Source organism: Wolffia australiana, chromosome 5 (genome assembly GCF_029677425.1).
Source record: "Wolffia australiana isolate 7733 chromosome 5, ASM2967742v1".
NCBI lineage: Eukaryota > Viridiplantae > Streptophyta > Magnoliopsida > Alismatales > Araceae > Wolffia > Wolffia australiana.
Window position 1 is genome coordinate 8,222,931 of NC_135839.1, and position 25,735 is coordinate 8,248,665.

Below are 25,735 nucleotides of genomic sequence, written 5' to 3' on the forward strand. Positions count from 1 at the left end.
TGTTGCCATTCCCTTGGTCCATGTTGGGGGTCCTCATTGCTGGATTTCTGCCTAAAAAGAAACGGGGAGATAAGATGGCGTAAGAATCGATATTTTCTATTTGATCTAAAATTAAGAAGATCCGTGGTCAATATTAATACTCTTTGGTTTAAAAAAGACTGTTTTGAGATGGGTTTTGGGTGGGGTTTGCTCAAAGCCTGCATATCAACTGCATTAGGAAATGGACCTTAGTTAGCTTGTCCTCTAAGCAGCTTTGGACTGGCCTGCATTTATGCTGATAAATCTAATCAACAAATCCCATATCAAAATATGTCAAAGAAAAAAGCGATATATAAAAGTTAAATCATATGGTATTTAAATTTAAAAATAACTTTTCTGGGCATGCGCATGTTGGTCCTTGCACTAGTAAGCTTTCGCATTAATTGGGAACCTTATGTCCTAGTGCATCTTTTAACTCAATATCTAGACCCACAGTTTGGGGCTTGTAGTGCTGCTTTAACACCTTCAGATTGCTGTGCAGGAACTCCTTTTTAGTGCCTTTCCTACCATTTGGAAAACCTTTTGTCTTTCCAATAAAATTCTTCGGCTACAATGCACCAAAAGGTTTTATCTTATTATCATTACCTGAATCATGGATAGTTCATGATATACTCATGGGAATAAGAACTTTATATAATATACGGATTAATGGATGGAATGGGATTTATTTATCACATACAAATATGACTATTTCATTATTTAGTGTTTTAGATAATATATGAAAGTAAAAATCATGGATGCACTGCATATATTTATCAATAATTTGAAAATAGCCTTGTACTTCAGCATTGCTAGCCTGATAGCAATGACATACATAGAGACAATAGAAAATCTCAAAATATTTTATGCTGATGATAAATGATAGTATATTGAGATCAAAATCTAGAATTCACTATGAACAAAACTAATTAATTTTATGGAGATAAATCCATGTAAGATAACAGTACTTACCATAGGATCTTATGCTCCATCTGGACCCTGGAATTTTTCTGATGCTGGTGAGCCTCTCTTCTTCTCACCTGATCTTATAAATATCACTCCCTTTTTCTTAGCTCCTCCAGATAAAAATTGAGTTTGAAAAGTCCTTGGAATTATTTATAGTTCCAATCATAGGCACCGAAAGGGGAAGCTATATTCACTATTTCAGCATGAGACAGATTCTGGATCATATTATACTGTAATTTGAAGGTGACTCATATTCAGCCCTCTACTTTCCCTCTCTTCTATTTTTGAAAGATCAAAAAAAGTTGAAGAGGCATTAAATATTTCCTATATATATTAAATAATATAAATATAAGGGAATAAGATTTTGACCGAAACAAATGATAACTTTACAAATCTAATGTCATTCCATTTAAAAAAACATATTATGATGCCAAAAAATCATTTTTATTCCTATTGTGATAACACAAGAACTTGGAAAAATACCTAAAAACTCACAAATTCCAAAGAACATTCTAAAAATAATAATCATCTTAGGTTTGATCATATGTATATATAATAAATATAATGCAAATGATCATGTGAATATTGTGAATATTACCAAATTGACCTATTAAAAATGCGGGTTATCAGTCCCATTGTTACTTTACTTTGTAATTTTGATTTGTATTTTATCTTGCTTCGAAGCCCCTATAAGCTAGCCCATTTGTTGAAATGAATTCTTAGGTAAAATTTGTATTTTAGTTTATTTCATAATGCAGCCTAGGTTTTGTCTCTAATATTATTGATATTCCATTTATTACTCTCACCACCATTTAGAGGGGATTTTTTCAGATTGTGCCTTGGTCATTGTAGGCACCCATGTGAATCCATGCATTATCTTTTAAGCGGCATTGGTCGTCCCTGTTGGCATTGTCAAAATCATCCAAACTTGTATTGGAATTACACCTAATGTATCGTCCTGTCTTTTGAGCACATTAGGAGTTTGATGGATCATACATCTTACCAGGTCTAATTACTAGTTATTTAATTAGAAATGAAGTAATAACTTAGAAGATTGATGTCTAATGATAAAATCAAAGTTAGGTGTTAAAGTTATATTGACTTCAACTTGAGTTGAATCAATAATATTTATAACATATACTCATAACATTATTTAATTAGTACGTGTCATAGAAGGATTATCTCCATAGGGTACGGATGTTAGGGAACTATTTGTCTCATTCGAATAAATTTTAGAATGTGAGAAAGAGTTGCATTTACCATGGCGCGTAATAAATGGGAAGAGATAGTAATCACAATAGAGGAAATTTAAGAGGATGAGTAGAATACTAGTAGAGGCTTGCTATCAAATAAGCCAGAGCTAGAGGGTAAGGAGCCAGGAAGTAGTGACGTGAAATGAGATAGGAGTGAATTAAAAGAGTTATCCAATTAAGGGTTTTGTGAACTTGGGTTTATAATGTGGGAGTAAGGGAAGATGAGACAGGATCGTGACGCTGTACGAGACGCATGAAATGAATCATAAATGAGGACAAAGAGGGAAGATAATGGTTGAGGATGGAGTGATGCTGAATAATGAACAAGATAGATGACGATTATAGTTGAACTACCTAAGTGTATTGAAAACCAATCATTGTAAGGCAAGATGCTAATTTAAGATCCATATGTTCTGTGGGGATCAAGTCATCTTCATGACACATATCAACCTCCCTACTTCTCTGTTGACCCTTTCAATCACTAGAGACACCAAGACACCCTTGATGAACGTTCAATACTTCACTTTATTTCAAACTATCTCTTGAGAAGTAAACAAAAAATATCTTTTTTTTAAGCCTAGGGCTCAATTTAAGATCCAACCGTATGGGTTGATAGAGCATATAAATATAAAGCTACCCTAAAATTTTAGATCAGTCATAGTTCTAGATCCTCAGATAATGACCTTGAAAGTTTCATCACTCCTACATGTTGATTTAATCAAACGATTTATCTCCTCATCCTCATCAGCATTGTCACGTCGTTTGATTAGTGTCTCTCATGTCCTAAAATTTTTTGTGATGATTGTCTTAAATGTTATCTACCACACGTCATCTGGGATTGATGCCTCTTCTCTCTTCACATGCTGACATGGGAACAGTATAAATGAAATAATGTTATATTATTAAACATAGTATTTAAATATCTATGTCGCAGCTCATGTGGCGGCATACCATCAAGTGCCACATCAACACGTTCCCCTTTAAATCCAATAAAGGGGCTACGTATGTGCACCATGTGTACACATGGTGGCATGTGTTGTTAACAGTTGGTGCTGCCGTATGAATCGATTGGTAAAAAAGAACAAAAAACCATTATTTTTAATTATCAAGCCTCAGATTCCCCCGCTGCATTTATTACAAAAAAATATGTCCTTTTTATTTGATTTGTCCACATCACCGTGCATTAGAAAAAGTAAAAGGGAAACCATTAAGCATTAATTGCCCTTATGGCATCACTAGTCATGGCCCATAACGATTTAGGGAAATCTCTCCCTTCCATTGTCTTCATACTTGTATATGAATATTAGAGAATGTTACCACAAGAGAAAAATCAACAAATTTTTGGTATAGAAAAATACATGAAGTCCACAGCATTGGAAACAAATTCAAAAGAGTACCCCCTTCATTTGTCTTATTCTCACCATGCAATCCCCAAAGTCCCCTCCCCATTTCAATCTTAACAGATATTAAATAATCTTATGATAAAATTTATATACAATCGATATAATGCAAATACCCATGTAAATATGGTCATATTAAGCTTGAAAAATACATTTTGGCACAGATGTACACAACATGGGTAAAATATTAGGTATCATCAGGGTAAGTGGAAGTAGGTTTTACTTTCATTTAAACATTACGCATTATAAATTGGTATTTCACATAGAATTTTCTGATTAGGATAAACCATTTACCGAATAAAACAGATATGTGGTACATTGATAATAGAAAATTAGATAATTAAAATAATTCTTTATACTTCTTTTGTGTACTCGCATTATTCAGTAGCTATGTATAAAATTAAAATTTTACGATACATTTTCCAACCTCTATTTTATTGTATTTCATTTACTTTTTAGCCTGACCAAGTTTAACTCATTCAAATGAAGTGGATTTTGTATATCATAAAAAAAAAATTGAATTTTGGTGAACACGGGATAGAAATATGAGCGAAGGAGAAACCCACTCCATTCCGTGGAGAATTGAAATACACCCCATACACAGGAACCCTACCAAATCTCTTTAAGAACCAAGTCATTTAAAGGGAAGAAGTGTGGAAATAAAAAAAATTTGAATTTGAAAGACCTATTTTAAAACCTGGGAAGGGGGAGAATGTGGATCAATGCTAAAAATCAATTAACTGTAGCCATTTTAACCCTTCGAATGAAATCCATTGACGGGGAGAAGCAAGGTGCTTCTTTTTAATCTCTTCTATTATATCTCTGTATCTCTTGTTGGATTTAAGCTCCCACCTTGTCATAGGAGGCCAAGTGCTTCACATTTCTTTCATCCATTCTTGCTCTACTTGATTATGGGAGAAAGAGGTCAAGTGTGACCAAGTTTCTTGGACAAAAAGTGCAACTTGAGCTTTGGGGAAAATAACGACAAGGTTTGTATGATGTTATGAATATTCTATTCTACTTTCTCACCATTTTCTCCATGAAGAGATTCCAAAAAAATCCCAATAGAAATGTCAGCACAATATTTATACATTACCCATCACTGCGCAATTCGGCCCCCTTGTAGTGCATCACCGCGCACAAATTTGCACTCAAGCAATGCAGCCGCACAGAGACATGAATGTAGGAAAAGAAGCCCAAAGTTCTATTTAGCCTTAAAATTTATGTCTTATCGGAAAAAATCCCCAAAATTCTATAAAGTGATATAATATAAATAGAACGTATTCAAGATAAATTAAATATTCAGTTCACTTATTAACAAATAGTTTGTACTACTATTTCTTCACTTCATTGATTTTGCACTTTAGAGGTAATTTTAAATTGAGGAAAAAAACTACAGTCAACTAAAAATTATTTCAAATATCTTTAAAATTGGATTCGATCCTTAATAACATTGTATTACGTAACAAAAGCTTTATAACTGTTTTCTGCATAACCCAGATTATGGTTTACTAACATGTTGCTTTTGGCGTGACTTGTAGCAACAATACAATTCATAATTCTGGAAAGTACTATTTTAATATTTCATGAAGTTATTACTTTAATACACATAAAATTATTGTTTTTCAGAAATCACTTCCATTTGATGAAAAGTCTGGCAACTATGACTTAACGTAAAATATTCATTCTATTTTTTATTAGTTTTCACGAAGTGATGAGTGCTCATGCAATTTAGTAACAGGTACAAAAGTATATGGAAAAATAGTTATTTTTTAGGAGATAAATGATAGTCTCGAGAACTAACATATCGAGATTTGTAATGCAATTAAACCTTATGTGTTCATAAAAGTTCGTGTCATAACCATAATGTCTTTGGTACAAAGCATGATGCTGCTTTTGGCCCTAATAATTTTGATTATAGTTATTATTTCAAATGGTAAAATAGTAAGCCAACAAAATTTAAAATGTAGGAAGTTTGGGTACTTCTTCGGCTAACTATTCCCAACATGGCAAATTACTATTATAGTGTAAAAGAGATTAAAATCTAACAAGGAAATATTTTGAACAGAAGATTTTACAATCAGACTTTGCTTTCCTCCCTGACATAATGGCTACTTGATAAGTTCAAATTTATATACATTCAGCTGGTTTTTTACTTTAGGAAATGGCAAAAATTATTGGAAGAGTTTCCACTTCAATACACTATAAATGTCATTGGGTAAGGGGTTAATGCATGAGCAGAAATAAAATATTGGAGATCATTATAAATCATATAAAAAAAGAGAAATAAATTCAGCCGTCAGGAAATCACAATGCAATATTCACTCATATTTTTAGATTAAATAGATATATCTCTAATTCTATGGGACTTATATTTTTGAGAAAATAAGTTTCAGAAATAACTAAGTACAAAATGTTGTCATGGTTATAAATTTTATTTGTTATTTATCTACAATTATCACTGTAAAGTATACTTTTAGTGTTTTTAATGTTTTGGAACTCTTATTGGAGTTCTTTTTATACAGGGAACATATATATTATCATATTAGTTTCAATACTTTTGCTTGTATTCTTATTTTTATATACTTTGAAATGTATAAATAAATATATCAGGACTCATTGGCTCTAGTTAATGTCCAATGCAGATGGAAAGCATCTGGTCCTTGTCAGCCAAGTTAGAAGAGTTGATAGTGTTACGAATAACTCAAACTTGCTATATACTCAGCAAACAAAATGGGATTTGGTCACAGTACTAGGAAACAGCTCCACTGATAGGCGCATGAATACGTGGCTCATGCACCAGATGTGAATATAGTTATTCTTCTTGGTGTGTGAGTATTTGTGGGGTGCTACGTGCATGGTTGTAGTGCACACAAGTTTGGAGTATGGAGTAAAACATGCTAAAACTAGAAAATAGGGTAACAAGGTGATGGTGCACGCCATCCAAGATCGTTGACCACATCATCCGCGCCGCCCGCTGCCGTCGTCGAAGATCGCGTGAAAGATGCTCAATTATCGTGTTTTTTTTCACCGTTCTTCTCTCGTGTTTTGTGTTCTCATGTTCTCGTCACTGTGTTTTCGTCGCGTATGTGACGCATCCCGTATGTCTGTTTTTTCCGTCATGGAAGGGGCCCAAACATTCGGACCACCTTTCTTGCCTTTCCCTTTATTTTATTTGCTTTATTCCCCTTTATTGTTGTAAAAGAGGGGGCCCACTATATAAGGGCTCTCCTTAGTGGACGTACCCCCCTTTTCCCTTGCTTAAGAGCCCATCAGGGGCCCATTAATTCCCCTACTTAATGGAACAGTGGACTCCCTAAGAGACTCAGACTTGTTTTTTTTATTGAGTTCAATTTTCAAAGTAGACAGGTCTCCCCCTTCTATAGGGAGAACGAGAAGAAGGGGCGAGAAACAATCGGATCCGGAGAATTTTGAGGATCGGGAGGAGGAAGGAGGGCACAATATCTGGCGCAAGAAGAACATCCTGCGCCTGGTGAGAGCGGCAGGAATTGCTGCCTGTGCGTTCCCTCTCCCAAACCCCTTCTTCTAGCCCTGGACGGACAGAGAGGATAGATACGGTGAATTTCCGTCGCCCGTTCACCTTCCCAAAGGGCGACGGTGTGCCCCATGTCGCCCGTATGCGGAAATTCGCCAGATACGACCGGCCGCGCGTGGCAGATCAAGATAGGACAAAGGAGCGGAAGAACGGCCAGCTTACCGTCAGAGCTCTGAATTTACCGTCGATCTCTCCAATCACGGTGAGGTTGATCGTTTCTTTTCTAGCCCGGCGAGTTGACTGCAATCCGTCTTCTCCGACTGTGTTTGCCGCCCGGGGTGAATTTCCCCACTCGAGTTGAGGCCTGACCGCCGGGATTCTACCCGACGTTATGGTGCTCTAAAGATGACGCCCGGGCCTTCGCCCTGGTCGCTGTCTGATTCGTGGACCTCTCACACCATCACCTTACCCCCGGACCTACGCCATGGTCGCTGTCTGATTCGTGTTGGCGAGTAATGGTAGGAGACATGGTCGTTCTGTTCTGTTCGTTTGAAACGAACACAAAATTCGCACAAAAGAACCGCACAGGTCCTTGTTCTTTGTTCGGTTCTTTTTCTTTTTCAAAAACGAACAAAATTTGCAGAGTCGCACATTTGCACAAAATTAGACTAAAATTCGCACAAAGCGAACAAAAGAACAGAACATGGGTCTGTTCGATGTTCTGTTCGAATTCGTTTTTGTTTTGTTCGGAAAACTGAATGAAACGAATAATTCGCACAGATTCGTACCAAAAGAACAGAACGACCACGTCTATTTACGACCAAATGGGAGGCTGATACAACTCTACCAGTTGTAGAATTGAGGATGTCCTGGATAAAATTGATGACCTAGGCAATCATTTATAAAGATAATCAAGGATAAACGAGTAACAAAGTAGAGTTGAAAAAAGGATAATATGACACTAAGATTGTCATCCCATTCCTAATTTATCTACTGGTGCTTTTTGATAATGTCAGTTCTAGGGGTTTAATTCATCGTTGGTAATTGATATTATTTAATAAAATTATATTGAACCGTACTTAAGAACACTTAGTGATGAGTACAGATCGTCTCTACAAGGAATGATGATTAAGGAATAAATTTCTTGTGCTAGTGATGATCGACGAGGGGATAGATGAGTATAAGGTTCAAATATATCAGCTAGTGATGTTGATTAAAAATGAGTAAGTTATGTGTTAATTTAACTTAGAGAAAATAGTAAGCGAATGTGATTGACACAATGATGGAGAATGATATGAATGAGGATAGAGATTGGATGTGGAGTGGTACGATGGAGATGATAAAGATGCGAGATAAGAGAGTAAAATGTGAGTGAAGATACGATGATGAACCCTAATTACATTAAATATGGTGTCGAGAAAGAGACAATGTATGACGAAGACAATTACCTTATATCCTTACATTCCTCCAAGATCATGGTGATTTACGAGTGCCAGTAAGCTCTCCCTCTTCTCCAATGTTTCCCCCCACACACCCAGGACACCAAAAACACACTTGATGGATCTCAAAACTCACTACCTTTCAATCAGCATACACAAATATGAAGCAATTTCAAGATGAATTTAACAATGATCCAGACATCTATTCATATATTAGATGGTATGGATGGAAAGAGGAGAGGAAGAGAAAGTAGCGCTGAAAGTTTCAGCGAAGTCAGAGTTGTAGATCAATAGTTATGGCCGTTTGAAGTTGAAGCAACCCTAGCCCTCAATTTCCTTCTTTCTCCTCATCATCATCCTTGTTTTCCATTTTCATTAAATAGTCCAATCGCTTGAGATTCAGTGTCATTTCCACTTCTGTGCGTGAACTTTTAGGAGTTGCGTGTACCTGCAAAAAGGACCAAAAAAATAAAACAATAAAAGAATCTTTCTCGAGGCTGACGTGGTAGCACGTCAAGGCACGTCACATCGTCTCTTTCTCAATTTTTATTTTCATGTTTTTAACAAAGGATGCGAGTGCGCCACGTGTACACATGGCACCCCATAATGCGCCCACGTCGTCTTCATTAGAATCAAAAGAGAGAAGGCTAAAAAAGTGATTTGGCGTCTTTCGCTCCTTGGTCCACATAGTATTTATTGCAAAAAAGGAATTTTTTTATTCGTCCACGTGATCCTACGCAGAGAAAAAATAAACATCGACATGTCACTCATCAATGCAATCATTACTTCGCGAATTATGATGCAATGATTGCCTGGATTATCATTGATCCCTACGATTCAACTCCGTTCGACAAATCGAACGGTGCCACGTGGCAGTGCGAATACAAGGGCTAAAATATAATTAAAAATTCATATTATATAATATACAAGCCCAAAAAATACATTTAAATATATATTTCTACTTACAAAAATAATGACTTTCCAAATTTAATGTTAAAAAATTCCATAAAAATCATATTATGTGTCAGAAGGTATATTCTTTTAGAATATATTTGTAGAAAAATCTAAACAAATGAAGAAATTCAGAAATTTGTTGTAAAGATAGATTTAAAGCGCAAATATACATGTACATATGATCATATTAAAGCGCTAAACATGCGTGTTATCACTTGTTCTTCACAAGTCTCTATCAGATTCACCACTTTTTTCGAATCATTCGCAGTAATATCAATCATTTAATCATAACCGTAAAGCCCAACAATATGAAGATGTGCCCTTGAAATGCTGACAAATTCAGAAATTCTTGATTATGATAAATTGTGTTAGATCCCAGAATGAATTTTGAAGGGTCCAATAAAATTTTTTATGAAACTTGAGTTCAGGGTAATAGAGAAAATAAGGAAAATTATAAATAGAGGTAGCCACATAAAGATCCCATAAGTCATTCTGTATTCATTGATACAACAAATATTCAAATTATCTGTGCGCATAACTTATAGAAAAGTTGATCAATGGACACTATAGTTATATTAACTACGATGGTCACAAAACATATATCTCTGTCGTTAGAAATGTGTACTAAATATAGCGAGTCAGCTGATACTCAAGTATGTCATTAAAATATCAGGATACAATATAGTTAGTATAATATGGCTGATCCCATTGAGATTAACTTGGGGTCATTAAACAGAAATACTAGTTTTATTTAGAAAAATAGTTTCATACACTTTACATGTCTGAATCCGCAAATGCTATATCATACTAAACTGTCAATCAAGCTAATTAATGTCATATGTATGTGAGTAATCCTTATACCAAGATAGAAAACACCCGGTAGATGGATGTTTTTAATAGGACTTTGAACTGTGAACTTTATAATATAATTTTGTTTAAAATAAGATGCACGAAATAGTGTACAGAGGCAACTGAGTGATCAACATAGGATTCTCCTTCATTTGTGTAATGGAGAGAGCATAATAAATATGATGAGGAGTCCTTTACCAATAAAATACAATATTTATGAAGAGTTTACAAATGAAATAAACAATTACTGTTTCACACTTGACTGTTTGTTAGATTGTCCTAGGACTGAAAAGCATGTAAGGTAGTATTGGTGCATAATAAGGTTCCTTGGGATAGTTCATATACTCATTTGTACCTTCTATAGCACAAGGTGTAGCTCCACACCCCATGGGCTGGTAGCTCAATATATCAACTCATCTTAGTAGTCTTTTAACTCATTAATTTATCTTGATTTAGTTATTAATGAGGTAAGCCATAAAGGTTACTTAGCCATCAGATTTAAGCTTCACTAACATCAGGCCTTAGATGGTCACAACAAAATGGTAAACTAGACAACAAAATAAAATCATCCATAGAAGATTTCTTTAGTTGACAATCCTTCTTCCATCCTATCTCCGTTGTGCCCTGCCCCTTGATGAATTCAGAATAAGGAAACAAGTAAATGTTGTGTACTAATGGAAGATGATAATGGGGCTTATTAAGATGTATTAGACTTTCAAAGAACAAAGCTTTATTCAGGCATCAACAAAACCCTTCTCCAGTCTGTTCAAATAATAAAGTGTCTATTCATGTACCTAAATTTATCCGTGACATTTATTCTTATTTAACAATTGTTTTAGGGATCCAAAAGTTTAATTTCATGCCAATCTTAATCAGAAAAACTATAGGAGTTACTAAAGGGATCTAGAATATGGTACACACCCGTCTCATTACATGATTCACCCTAAACAAAAGGAACTTATAACCTGGAGCATTAGCACAAATAAGTATAATTAAAAATCACATGAAATAATACAGCTAGTTGATAATCATTCCACTCAATTATTCATTCAATTTTCTGTATGTACCACACATCACAATATTTTTAAGTAATGAATGTGATTTGTAATAGTCAAATAAATAAAAAATCATTCACATGAACTTCAAAAATGTTTCGTAAAATTGTAAAATTTTAATTTGGCGCATATGTAATTTGGTTAATGTCAAATACCTGTAATATGCACAGGAAACATTTATTATATTATCAATTTTGCACAAGGCAGTTCATTGCCAAGTGCGAAACAATGCCTTTTTTATTTACCTTGAAGCATTCTTCTATTATTGAAGTAGAAATAAATGATTATAAACTGCTAAAGATGTCAACTTCAAGGCTAAGTCTGAATATCCCGATGAAATACTAAATCAATCATGACCAAGTTCCTTGTAGTGCTGGAAAATTGTGTCATTCATGGGAACAGAAACTTACTTTTCATGAGGTATGATGTTATCCTAGTCTCAAGATGTCAGCCTCTAAGAAAAATGTGGCCTGAAAATCTGTATGTAATGAGCTGCATATGAATGTGTGTGTCTATTAAATATGAATACTTAATCATTAACCTTCTTGCCACAGTACAGGCAAAAGCGGACACTATTTGGATTAGGGATCATACACATGTTATGGTATTCCTTTATAATTCATAAGAGTTGTGTACCAAAAAGTAATGGTTTCTTAGTATCGTTTCTACAGATAGTTCAGATTAATGTTTTTTATTTCTAATTCTCAATCACTGTTTAGTTGCTCCTATTAATCCTACACGTTCTTTAATGTCTCATCTAAATAATCTTTACAATTCAAGAACCGTAGTTTCTGACAACTCCTGCATTATTCTTATTAAAATGGCCCTCTAACCCTTGTTGACATCAATCTCACCTGTTTTATTTATGTTTTGACCTCTATCTACTATTGTGTGAGGCAATCACAGTCATCCTTAGAAATACTAATACTTTTGGTGATGAATCCTACTCGGGCATCCTTATCCACGAGTTATTCAAAATCCACAAGAAGCAAAATATCATCAACATCGTTTCAACCTAGTTACCTTTACATGTTCCCTGATTTTGTAAAACATCAATGCTTGTACACCCTTTATACTTTTTCTAACTCTGTGAAGTATCATCATCGACTCCACACAATTTATCATGTAATTATATTAGCCTCACATATAATTTAAGTTACAATTTGTATCGTAAAGTTATGCTGAAAGCTATGGACTTCAAAGAAAATTGATAATTGATAGTAAGCTCGTTGCCTGACTACTACTGATGTTGATACTTGTAGATGTGTTATTACTCTCCACTCCAAACTCACTGGCATTCCCAGTTTCAAAAAAGCCTGACTAATATTATAGGGTGATGAGATGGAATATGCAGATACATGCATTCTAGTGATGCATCCCAACATCATAGGCGTAATTTTATGATGGCATTTTACTCTGCTTATATGCTACATTTTTTAGGTAAGTGAAAAATCTCTCTACGACAACTTGTGATTCTATGTTTATATGCAAAACAAGTCAGGGAATTGGACTTAGCTGGGACTTTTAATTTCTGCACCTTGGACAGTGCCCATTGTAGTCTGAAGCATACATGTGGTTTGTTATAATGATTGGTATTATGATACCTTATGGTTTTGTGACATGTAATGGGGACCATGCATCTTTCTGCTGGAAATCACTACGCAGATTGTTGCTCTTGCCATCAGAACTAATAGCATTATAGTCAACTTTAGAGTTGATGAATGAATTTCTAAAAAAATGGGTTGTATCTAGTGTCGTATTGATATTCAAATGTTGGGAAATTTGTATGCTTATTTGGGATTCACTTCTCATGCATATTCACACACATATTTTAAAATGTGTGTCTATAGATGAATGATGCTATATACTTCAAAGGATCTATTGGATATCAGAAAGGGGCACTAATCTCCTGCAATTCACATTAGAGCCATAATTATGTTTACCACGAGGAGATTGTTCAATATCAGCAACTAACAAGAAAGGGGCAAATATTTGATTACCACCCATCCTAACGCTATCTACGCTTAAGATTTATTTAGTTAATTTACTGGTCATTCATTTTAAGTTACCTTGGTTCTCTTCATTTTTTGGCATTTCCAAGGCATGTACTGATACACATATTCATTTTTAAAGCAAACTTACGAAGATTGAATCACGCTGAAACTATTGGTGTTTCAGTGAGTGAGTTGATAAAAATCTACTTTCAGATGTCTTACTATCTCATACCAATAAGAAACCGATTAAAAATAATTCATCTTTCTATATTTCATCTCATTTATAGATGTTCTTCCTGGTCATGTGAAGTGTTTAATAAGTTCATTAGCTTCTCACGAGATCTTAACCAATTCATTTGTGCAAAGAGCATGATTGGTGCCATAAAAATATAAATAGTGTCCATGATGAAATAGATGACCCTAAGGTTTCTGATGAATATTTCAACCCCTCTTTCTCCATAAGAGACATTTTTTTAGTGTTGTAAGTGGTTTTGTCATCAAACTTTAAGCTTCCTCTACTTACATGCTTTAAAATTGGTTATACCTCCATGTCATATAAGTACGCATAAAATGGAGACTTCCTATCATTTGGATATCATTGTAAACTCTATTTTGTATATTCTTTATGTTTCAATTAATCGTCTCCAGAAATAATAAATTTGTTATCGTGTCTTCTTAATATGTCAAAAACATATCTCACATGATTTTAATATCTGTATCAATTAGAGGACAACCGTAGTCTTTTGATAGGTCAAAGATTGACATATTTCAGATACACTGTTCCAACATGTGGTTGCTTCATAATGTCCAATGTTATGATCATGTCGTCTGGTCATCTCTCCTACATATTTAAAGTTCTTTGACATAAATCTGATTGATTTCAGAAGTGACTCCAGACATAGTGTGGTTTTGATTGTTTGGATTCTGAAGTTTCATAAAAAAATACTCTAATCCTACTCCCTTTTCATATAAGAAAACTGTCTTTCTAAAAGACAGCCCTTTCGAAGACTATATATTTTGTTTTTTAAAAAGAAGTATTTAAAATATATAAATTGGACACAAATAAAATCTATAACATTTAGTCGTTCATTTAAACTTATCTGAGTACTGCCTCATCTCATAGGCTGGACTTTCCACACTATGTAATCTTTGAAGTTGTGTTTATTTTATTTTACGAAACACATGGATTAAGATTCAATGATTTACTTGGAAGGTAGATGGCTGGGTATGCACCTATAGTTAGTACATCTATATGTACGAATGTAAGCAATAATAGATAGATCAGCATAGTTACACTAGGCCCCTCGAAATATATTCCCACCACTTTTCTGAAGCATTTTTCTGTTTGTCCTAAATTTTTGATGATTTATGTATGAATATGAAAATGAAAGTAATTATCTATATTTTATTTGACTTACGCTTCTCTTGGTGAGACATTTCTATAAAGAATTATAATTCAAGGAAAATGGGTTTGCAGCAACTGCAGTCGTACAACCACACAACGTGCACCCAAGGAAACACATGAGACTGCCTCAAGAATTATCTTTTTAAATTAAAATCAATTCATAATTTATTATGTCTCAGATTCTATGGAATCTTTCATTAGTTGATTGAATGTTTTGTATTTTTACCTGAAAAAATGGGCTGAGCAAAGAATAACTAAATGAATAAAGGAAATTATAAACGGGCTACAAGCTAATTGGGCCATAAGCAAAAACATTATGGGTCTTTTTAAAAAGGCCTATATTCTGGAACAACATTTCTGCCCCTTTTATATTCTGTTTTTAATATTTGGTTATAGACTATAAGTTGAAAATATATCACGTGATGAGGATAAACTGGAAGCAAAATTTTACTGAAGGGGCTGATAAGGAATTGATGATGAGGATTGATGACAATGATAAACTCAAAATAGGGATAAAATTATGTCGTTGTGAATTGGAGTTTACTTAGTAATATTTATAATTATTTACTCCTAAAATAATTTGATTACTTAGTAATAAATAAGGGTCGTCCCCACAGGGAACGCATCTGAGGGAGATAGCTTTCCAGATAATGTGAATTCGAGCCGGTGATAAGGAATTTATGTAATGCAAGAGATAGCAATAGGGTGAAGATAGTTATCAGAGTATGGGATAAATCCTATTCTAGAATATTTAGATGAGTAATACACAAGTGGGGGTCACTATCAAGCAAGTGAAATGAGAGCGTAATTGGGCTCATATTCACCTACGATAACCATGCATTATTAAACAATCATAGGTAAATGGGTGCACTGCTAAAATTTACTCATCGCAGTAGAACCCCCCCCAGAATGGATATTCCACAGTTCAAAAGGGGGTGGTGAGCTCCTTACATGATGGTTGCCAAATTCACAGCAGATGGTGGATTCAAGAATCACATAGTCAAAGGAAGTGGTCCAAAGAGAAAATGAAGTTACTGGAGTCAACCCCCATTGACTAAAAAATGAAAGGTGCCATATCCTAACTTATAAAAATCTCTTATGTTCACTTTTCCAATGAGCTCTCATGTAGGAAATCAAAATTGATTTCTGATATTTCAATAGGGGAAGACTCTCCCTTTATGTCATGTTCTTCATTGACCCCTCTAGTTAAGAGCATGTCATTCTAAAAAAAATTGTAGGATAGATCAGGGCAATATAGATTGAAGGATGGATATCCATTTACTCATTTTAAAACATATCACTGCATGAGGTCTGAAGCCAATGGTAACCCTTCTCCATGGGAGCCCATTCCGAAAACTTTGTATCAAAGAAATGTAGGTAACGCTTCTGTAAATACCAAAATCAAAGTAATGAATAATTATGAACATAATATTACACAAATTAATTTAATTCTCCTTCTATGCATTTTATCAAATATTGAGTTACTTACTTTTAAATGTTTTCTTTATTTTCCCCTTATAAACCAATTACCACAAAAAACAATAAATGTAGCATAAATACTTAGGGTTAACTACCATCATATTCTACCAACTTTTTGTAGCCTTTAAAAAAATATATTAATCTGATCTCAGTTTAAAAATCCATTGAAATATTTCTTGCACGTTCAAACATTTCTACAACCAACTGGAGTGCCATCGTAATGTGCTTACGTTTTTTATTTATTTTGTTCCTTGGACTGCCTCTCCTCACCCCTATTGTTTTACTTTCTTCCACTTATCAATATATGATAAATTCTTGCATGACTTCTAGCCATATATATATTCGCTCTCACCATTAAATTCCTTCAAATATTTATTATGTTAATGTTTTTCTGTCCAATCTCTTGATTATTTAATTAATTCCATCTGCATGCCAGTCCCAAAGGAGACAAACCTACTTGATGCTCTACATCACTGAGTCAGGTAACATACTTATGAATATTAGTATGTGAAAAAGGAACTAATCACAACAGAAAATTATACCTATAGTTTACTTCATCAAATTACAACCGCAAGTCCTATCCAGTCAATGTATTTCTCATATTAAACGAACAACTATTTTTTAGGTTTTATGGATTATCTCAGCCTGTTCATATAAAATAGTGTTCTAAAGATACCATATTTTATATGAAAAAGTTGAGCTCCACTATCCACATACTGATCTTTGTATAATTTCTGACATTTCCTAACCTTAAATTATATCATTAATTTATCAACCTCCATCCACCATTAAGAAATTGAAACTTATCCATTATAGTTCTCGTAATTGTAACCTTTCCACATATAGCAAAAGTATTGATTTTTTTATTATATCATTTTTAAGCAAATCAATCCTAATCTGATTTACCCTCTTGAGCTGGGCATACCATCCAACAGGTCTAATCATTTTCCTTTTGAAGGTTTGTCCTGGACATTAAAGTACAAGTAAAATAGTTCAACCAGGTGAATCTGAATCTTTTTTGTGTTGGCAATAAAGATAAAAAACAAGCAGGACTCACGAAATAATTGAATCTTAATTTGATGAAAGAAACATATTTCAGACATATATCACCTCTTAGTACATTGAATCATTGTCAGCACATCATCACATGCAGAATACACCATATGCATACAAGCCTTGAATTAAATTTTGAGATTGCACCTCTATGTGTCCTATTCTGATCATAACAAAATAATAACGTACAATGTCCTAGTGCCTTAGTAGTTGATATATTTCTTATTCAGTAAAAAAACTTTAGCCAATGTAGTTTATATAGGTCCAAATGACAGACATCAAAATCTAAAACCTAGCTTTGCTAATGTTAAAAATACACACATGGAGAAGCGGAAACATTTTGTTCATTCATTAAATAAATAAGGCTGAGCCCCAAACCAAAAAGGCATCATAAACAATATAAATTTATGAAGCTGAACCCCACACTATAACTAAAAAAATTGTTGTATTTTTACCTTGTATTTTTTGTTATACATGACGCCCTTCTGGTGATGAAATCAGTGACATGGGAGTACAAACTTTCGGTTTATGATTGTACTTTTTAAGCACACTTGGCAGCTGGTTGTTGCTCTTTGTAGAAAAAACAAGGAGAATGATGACAGTGAATTACATCATTGATTCTCATACAGATGGCAGCCATTCTGAAGATAAATAAAATACATAAAACAGCTCACATTGCTCCATAATAATTCATCTATTGAATTGATTAAAAAAGCAAAAAGATAAAAAATTCTGATTGAAGCTTTCTCTAGACATATATTGATAGAAGGAGATAAAAGTTTTTCAAGTCCAACTTTTATTTCCATGTTGGATTAAAATTGTACGTTGTATCTTTCTATTTAAATTACCCTCTTCAAGGTCTCCAAATCACCAATTTATGGTCTGTATTTGCATGCCAGTGATAGTCTTTATAGACTAATGACATTTAATTTCATTGAATGATTATGTTTAAAATAGAGCAAAAATTGGTTACACCGTTATCCTGATCTTTCTCCATATCCTACATTCCTAGATCTGTTTTGAAATTCCCTGAAAATTTTTGTCCCATATTTTTATCTATGTTCTCTCTATACATTGATTCCTTTGTATATCTATATGTACTTGGAATTGTATAATCCGACACTTTAAGTCCGCATACCCCAAATCACTCATTAAAGATTCTTAAAAAAAATCAATTGTCGTTTCCTTCACATTTTTTTTTAAAAAATTCAACGGATCTTGCTCACAACTTAATTGAATATCGAACTGTTCTAACATTCAATTCTGTATTTCAAAAAAAAATGTGCATATATTTTATTTCCTATTTTAACGACTAAATATTAAAAAAAAATGATATAAATTATTTTGAAAATCTTTTAAATTTAAATTTAAATATGTCTTTCTTTATCTAGCTCTTATGCATACTTCATGAAGAATTAAGTTTGGCTTGTATAAATAATTTCTGCAACTTGAACGGATCCTTTTCTCATCAAATATTGAATATAAATTTAAAATCAAAAGGTATAGTATTTCTGGAATAAATTCAAATTAAGCACGCCCATTTTAGCCTTACCACTCTGTACATTTAAATAAAGTATTTTCCTAAAATCTTAAAGTCAAATTTCATATTTTTAAGATTTATTATTTTATTTTTATCTTCTAACAATTTCAGACCCAGCTCCAGCTACTTCTTACTTCAGAAGTATCGTTGCCATTAGTTCTCAGATACTGCATCCAATAAGTTGTAGGAAAGCAAGGAAAAGTATGAACTAATTTGTCGTTCAATTTATATTTTGACACATGCAAGTATAACAAAATCCATGAACTAAAATTGGGAAAATAAGCCTGAGTCATAAATATTATTGTTTGTTCTAAAATTTTTAATAATGTGTATTTCAAAGCGAGGACAAAATATTAAAGAAAACAACAGTAAACATGACAGAATATTTGAGTAAATGTGTTATAATAAAACCAAATAACACTAAGATAGAGAAATATGATTGTAGTAAAGTGTTTTTTATTGACAATTAACTATTTCCAAACTATTATAAATATCTCAAAGTTTAATTCAGTTTACTGAATGTGAAAGTTCTATTCAAAACTCAAATATTGAATGAGAATTATGTTTCTTTGTGTTTTTAATGTTTCTGAATAATGTTATTTGGTGGGCGTAAGTTCTTTTTCAGTGATAGGTTGGTTCCTCTAATCAGAAATGAATCAAATATCAGAGATTTACCTAGTTGAAAGTATGTATTATATAATGCACATTATATGAGATCCAAACTTAAACAATTAAGGAATTTTTTATTTGTAGAAATATAAGTACATTGCTCGAACTATTTTTGGAAAAGATTTCTGTCATTTGTAATAAAATATTTTATTAGAATAATGATAAATAATTGTGGCTTATATCCAAGTAATTATTCTTATACTTAATTTTTTTGATAAATTTGAAAATTCAAATTTTACCGATGTCCTGCATCATATATCATATAAGAGAATATTCCTTAACGACTAAAAACTTTGAAGTAAAGAAATAATATCATTGATTTGTAACAATGAGTCTCAATATTGTATCTGCATGAATGTTAAATATTTCATTCTAACTGACATACTTAAGTGTAAGTGGTTTTATTTTTCTTTGATTGTGAAACAGTTTTAGTCACCCATAATGAGCCAACGATATTATTTTCAATAAAATTCATTTATAGGGCGAGGAAATAATTTATATTTTAAAGTTTTTAAATTTAACTTGAATGTAGCGCTGGTTCCTCCATCGACAGAAATAATAATAAATGTGTATTTTTAAAAAAGTTTTTACTCCCAGACAAAATTTGTGGGAACAGAAATAAACGGCTGGGATGCCGACAGGGCAAAGCATGGTTACAACAACTCGACCTCCAGTAATCTAGCTTTTTTTTACTTTAGCTCATTGTGAGTAGAAGGCCCTTGGGGTCACTGGGCTAGATATCTTCAAGCTTAAACACCAAGACAACCTCTCAATTTGAATCAACAGGTGAGTATGGACCTGTTCAACTATGAGTTGTTAACACTGTTTCGAGGGCAACTGGGTATCCACTGTTGTAACTCATGCCTCGCCTTATCGTTCGGCCATACAACAATGAGAGGCTAATAAGAAAAGTTGCGAAAAGAATCTAAGCAGAATAAAGCGGGACCTGATGATTTCCATGCAAGTTGCAGAGGGAATAACAGTATGTCAAAATCCCGGAGTATCTGTCGCTACTGGACTCTCATTACCACGGTGGAGGTATGCAAAATAGAGGATGACGAACGGAACATACGTGTGCAGGAGACGACATCGCTGTGCCATCCGCTGGTATCGAGAAGGTTCGAGAGGGCTTTCCACTCATCTCACAGTTGCGAATCCATTCCTATATCTGGCTGATATTACTCTGTAAGTTATTCGTTCGGAAATATCATACCATCCTCGTAGATTAACGTAGATGGAAAAAGAAACTTCTTCGGACTCTATTTGCCTACCGCCGAAAGAACTAGTGACCATTGATATGGTTCTGGCGACAACCCTTACACGACCTTCATATTCGCACTGCTTACTCGTCGTCATCCATGTGATGTCATTATGAAATAGTTCAAACGATAAATTAATGACTTCCATCTTTTAGCCAGGTTGACCACGTCTGTAGTCTTTGTCGAGCGGTCAATGCCGTTGTTCTTTCCGAGAGAAAGGACGGAGTCCTGGCCGCTTGCAGGTTGTATTTTGTCTGCCTTCCAGTTTATAAATGTTCCTAACGTGTACTGAAATGCCCACTTACCGTGTAGCGATGGGGTAGGTATGGAGTTATTTTATTTACACTTTTGATTCTCTATTATTTTAACTAGTGGGTTGAAACCGGAGATGCGAAAAAAACCGAGGTCCTCCTCTCTGTCCATATTCTGATTTCGCTATGCCTTTTCTCCCATCCCGCAGTAATGGAACAACTTTCTGTGGTCTATGTGGATGCTTTGTGAATATTTATTGAGGCGCCTTGTGACCTTTTTCTTCCCGCCAAACCTGCCATTATTTTACACCGCATGGCCGGATAGCGGGGAGGGCCATGACAAAAAGAAAAATGAAACTGATTCGTCTCATGTACGAAAGAAGAAATATGACATACGAACCGCTAGCGAGGTCGTAGAAGCTAGAGAGAAATATCCCACGGATGCACACATCTTCGCCATACGCCCTATTTAATAGGGGGGTAGCATCTCCCTTTTCTTCTCTTATTCCGTCTCTTGGTCTTCCAAGAAAGCTGTTTCCCTGTGCGCTGTGCTTCTCCTCCCACATAGCTTTTCTATTTCCATTATTCGTCCCTTCCCCATAGCTTTTCTAGAACCAAGTTTTACCCAATATTCTGGTGCCCATAAGATCTAAGCCCAACCTTCTCCTGTCTCGAGGACCATGGCGTCCACCGGAAAACGCAGCAGTAACGCTTCCTGGACGACGGAAGAGAACAAAAAGTTTGAGAAAGCGCTGGCGCTGTACGACGAGGACACCCCTGATCGCTGGGCGAAGGTGGCGAGTGCCGTCAAGAGCAAGTCTGCAGAGGAAGTGAAGAAACACTACGATGATCTCCTCTACGATGTTCTATTAATAGAGTCAGGAAGGGTTTCTCTCCCGAAATACGGCGGCTGAGTTCTCTCGTTGTAGAATACTGAGGCTGTCCATCTGGGAGGGCGCCTAGGCGTTGATGTTTACTTTTCTCAAGCCGGCTTGTATCTGTCGAGATTGTTCGGATTTCTCAATTTAAAAAGAAGAAGAAAGAAAGAAAGAGAGATTGGATGAGAGGAGAATGAGAGAACACAGAAGAACAAGAGAGATGACCGGTAAGTTAAGATCGTTGTATTCGGCCATCGTGAAAATACATGTTGGTTCTTATTTATAATAGCTTATGTTATGAAAATATACATTATAATTGTTCGAACGATCCTAGACGTTATAACAAGCTATAACAGCTACATTGGATTATATTCTCACCGTCTGTCTGTCATCCTATCTATGTTGAATCCTAGCCGTCTATATTTTCCTACATTTAATCCTATTTTCTAAATTTCTGAACGAGTGTTGGGTACGTGTCATTTTATTATTAGTCTAATCTTATTATGAGTCCTATTGGGTGTCGTTTCGCTGATGTGGCATGACCCTGGCAAGTAAAACTCCTCAATGTCCCTCCCCCCCCCCCCAAGATGGTGTTGCATACGATGTTGAGCTTGTTCCTGAGAAACAAAAACTTTTTTTTGCAAGGGGTTTGGTTAGAGAATCCGCTAATTGATGATTACTAACAACAAACTGAATTCGGAGAGCCTTGGCCACCACTTGTTCTCACAGGAAATGGTAGTCAATCTCTATGTGTTTCATACGAGCATGAAATACAGGATTGGCTGCTAGATCTGTAGCTCCCACATTGTCAAACCATAGCGTTGGTATGGATTGAGTTTTTATTCGGAGTTTATTTAGTAAAGACTGGATCCACAGAATTTCAGCAGTGTCGTTGGCTACTAATTTCAATAGAATTTCAGCTTTAGTTATTGATGTAGCCACCGTCGGCTGTTTCTTCGAACTCCATGACACAATATTTTTACCAACATAAATGACATAAGCACCTGTTGATCTTCTATCTTCTTGGTGACATGCCCCATCAGAATCACCAAAAGCACTAATATTTGAGTCAGAATCCTTGTAAATGAGTAAACCATGAAGGATGCTGCCTTTGAGGTAGTGTAGTATGTGTTTTTTAGAGTATTCCAATTGCTTGAGTTAGGTGAATACATTATTCGTCATGCTTTATTTACTGCAAAAGCTATATCAGTTCTTCTGAATATTGGATATTGAAGAACTCCAATAATTTGTCTATACAAATTATCACATTAAGAATGTGTTGTTTTGTTTTCAAGTTTAATTGTTGTAGACAAAGCAACTGGAGTCGATACAGGTTTAGTGTTTTCCATTTGTGACTTTCTTAAGATAGATCAGAGATATCTTGACTGTGTATGAATAAATCGATGAGGACCTAATTCTATTCCAATAAAATATCTAGCAGGTCCAAGATCTGGTCTTGGAAATTGTCCTTTTAACTTACAGAAGATATGTTTAATTTCATGAATTTCAGGGCACATTGTCAAGATATCATCAACATAAATTAAGATAAAAAAGGGATTTCCAATTGATTTTAAAAATGAAGATATGTCAGTTCACGATCCTATAAAGCCAAGATTTGGAGTGAAGAAGACAATTTATGAAACCATGCTCATGGTGACTGTTTCAGACCATACATTCATTTTATTAGTAAACAAATAAAATCACGTTCAGATGAATTTTTAAAACCTAGATGTTGTTTGATGTAAATTGTCTCCTATAGTTCTCCATAAAGGAATGCATTTGATACATCAAGCTGATGTATTTTCCAATTTTTGCAAATAGCTAATGACAAAAGTAATCATATTGTTGTGTGTTTGATCACACGACTAAATGTCTCTGTAAAATAAAACCCTTCTTGTTGATTAAATCCCTTAGCTATTAATTGAGACGTGTATCTATCAATAGCTCCATCAGGTTTATATTCTAATTTGTATACCCATTTACAAACTATTACGTGTAGATTTTGATCCCTTGGAACTAAATCCCAAGTTTTATTTTGAATAAGGTCCTTATGCTCTATTTTCATTACTTGCATCCAATTCACGTCTCTTGGTGCCACAGTGTAACAAGTTGGTTCTGTGACATTTAGATATACAGATAAATGTGTAGTAATAAGATTTCTAATCGCTTTACATGAATATTTTGCCGATGTGTAACATCTTGTAAGTTCACATCACTAGGTTTTTTTATTTTTATTTGAAATCCCAGTTCAAGTGTATGATCAAGAGTACTAGATGTTTCTGAAAAATCTGTATTTGTTGTAGGCAAAGTCTCTATCATATCTGAGGAATTTTCTTCCTGGTTAACATCATTGTTCAGCTTTGACTTTGATTCTGATAATGGCTGAGTATCATTTTCATGTCCATATGGTGCTGATGATGATAGTTTTTGGATTTTGTCAATACTTGGAATGTTAGACAGAACAATAGGGAAACTTCCAAGTATTCCAGAATCTTTACTTGTTAATAAAGTGTTAGCATAAGGAAATATGTGTTCATCAAATATAACATGTCTGGAAATGTAAATATTATCTGACTGAAGAAAGAGACACTTGTAGCCGAGATGTAAAGAACTGTCTCCCAAAAAACACAGTTTTATGATCTGGCATCCAGCTTATGGCGTGCTTATGGTCTCAAATCTGGGAAGCATTTGTAAGAATTGGTGGCCTAAAGAGCCAATCAAAGTACATTCTTGAGTTTATAGTTAATTCTATCGAGACTCTTGTTTTCATTATTTCTATATTGTACATATATGATTAATGAAGTCCCAGGTAATGTCCATATGTTTGAGTGAATTATGAAGAGTTCATAATTTAGGGATCACTAGACTCAAAGGACATTAACCTAAACAATCCCATTCGAAGGAAGTCTAGTAAGGGACACTAGATATTCCGGAAAGAGTGGTGATATCTTTCATGATCACTTGGATGATGATAATGGCCGTTCCCAATAGCCATTTGTGTGATGACACTAATGATGGATGTTAGGTGCTTCTTGGTAAGAAGAAGTTCACTGTATTGATCCGTATGAATCACCTGGATGGTTAAACATCTAAGTCAACCAGGAAGATTCATGTTGTCATAGTATCAATGGTCCTTTGACCTAAGGTATCAAAGATATCTTGTGGTACGAAAGTTGTGCTTTGATCATGTTGACAAAGGCTTCTATTTAGAGGCCCGGTATAAATATGATTGGGCACTTCTAGAGTATCATGGAGGTAATTGAATAGCCGATTAGGAATCATTCAACTTCGATGAATAGAAGTTATGGTCTCACTAATAGATTGCAGTGAATCTCTGGCCAGAGTAATAAAGGAGATTCCAATGATGTGATTCATTGGAGATCTCTTATGCAATCATATTAAAATTGATTCATATGATTGGGATTTGACTGAACCACCATATCCCAGATATCAATCATGAGATCATTAATGAATGAAGGACTATATTGATATGGTATTGATAACAGAAAGGTTTTCATGAAGCAAAATGCATGGATGAAATTCATTTGTCTTCTAGGCCAATGCAAGTGAAGCTTGTCCTTATGGCATGGCAGGAGACTCAACTAACCAATTAGGTTAAATTGGTCAAGGTCAATTAAATTATAAGTGAGTTATGAATTTAATTGACTGGTAAAGTTGATTGGATGATTATCAACTATTAGAGTCATTAAACTAGAATGATAAGTGAACCTATAGGGTCACACACATAAGATCTTATGAGGTGAAGTTATAATTAAT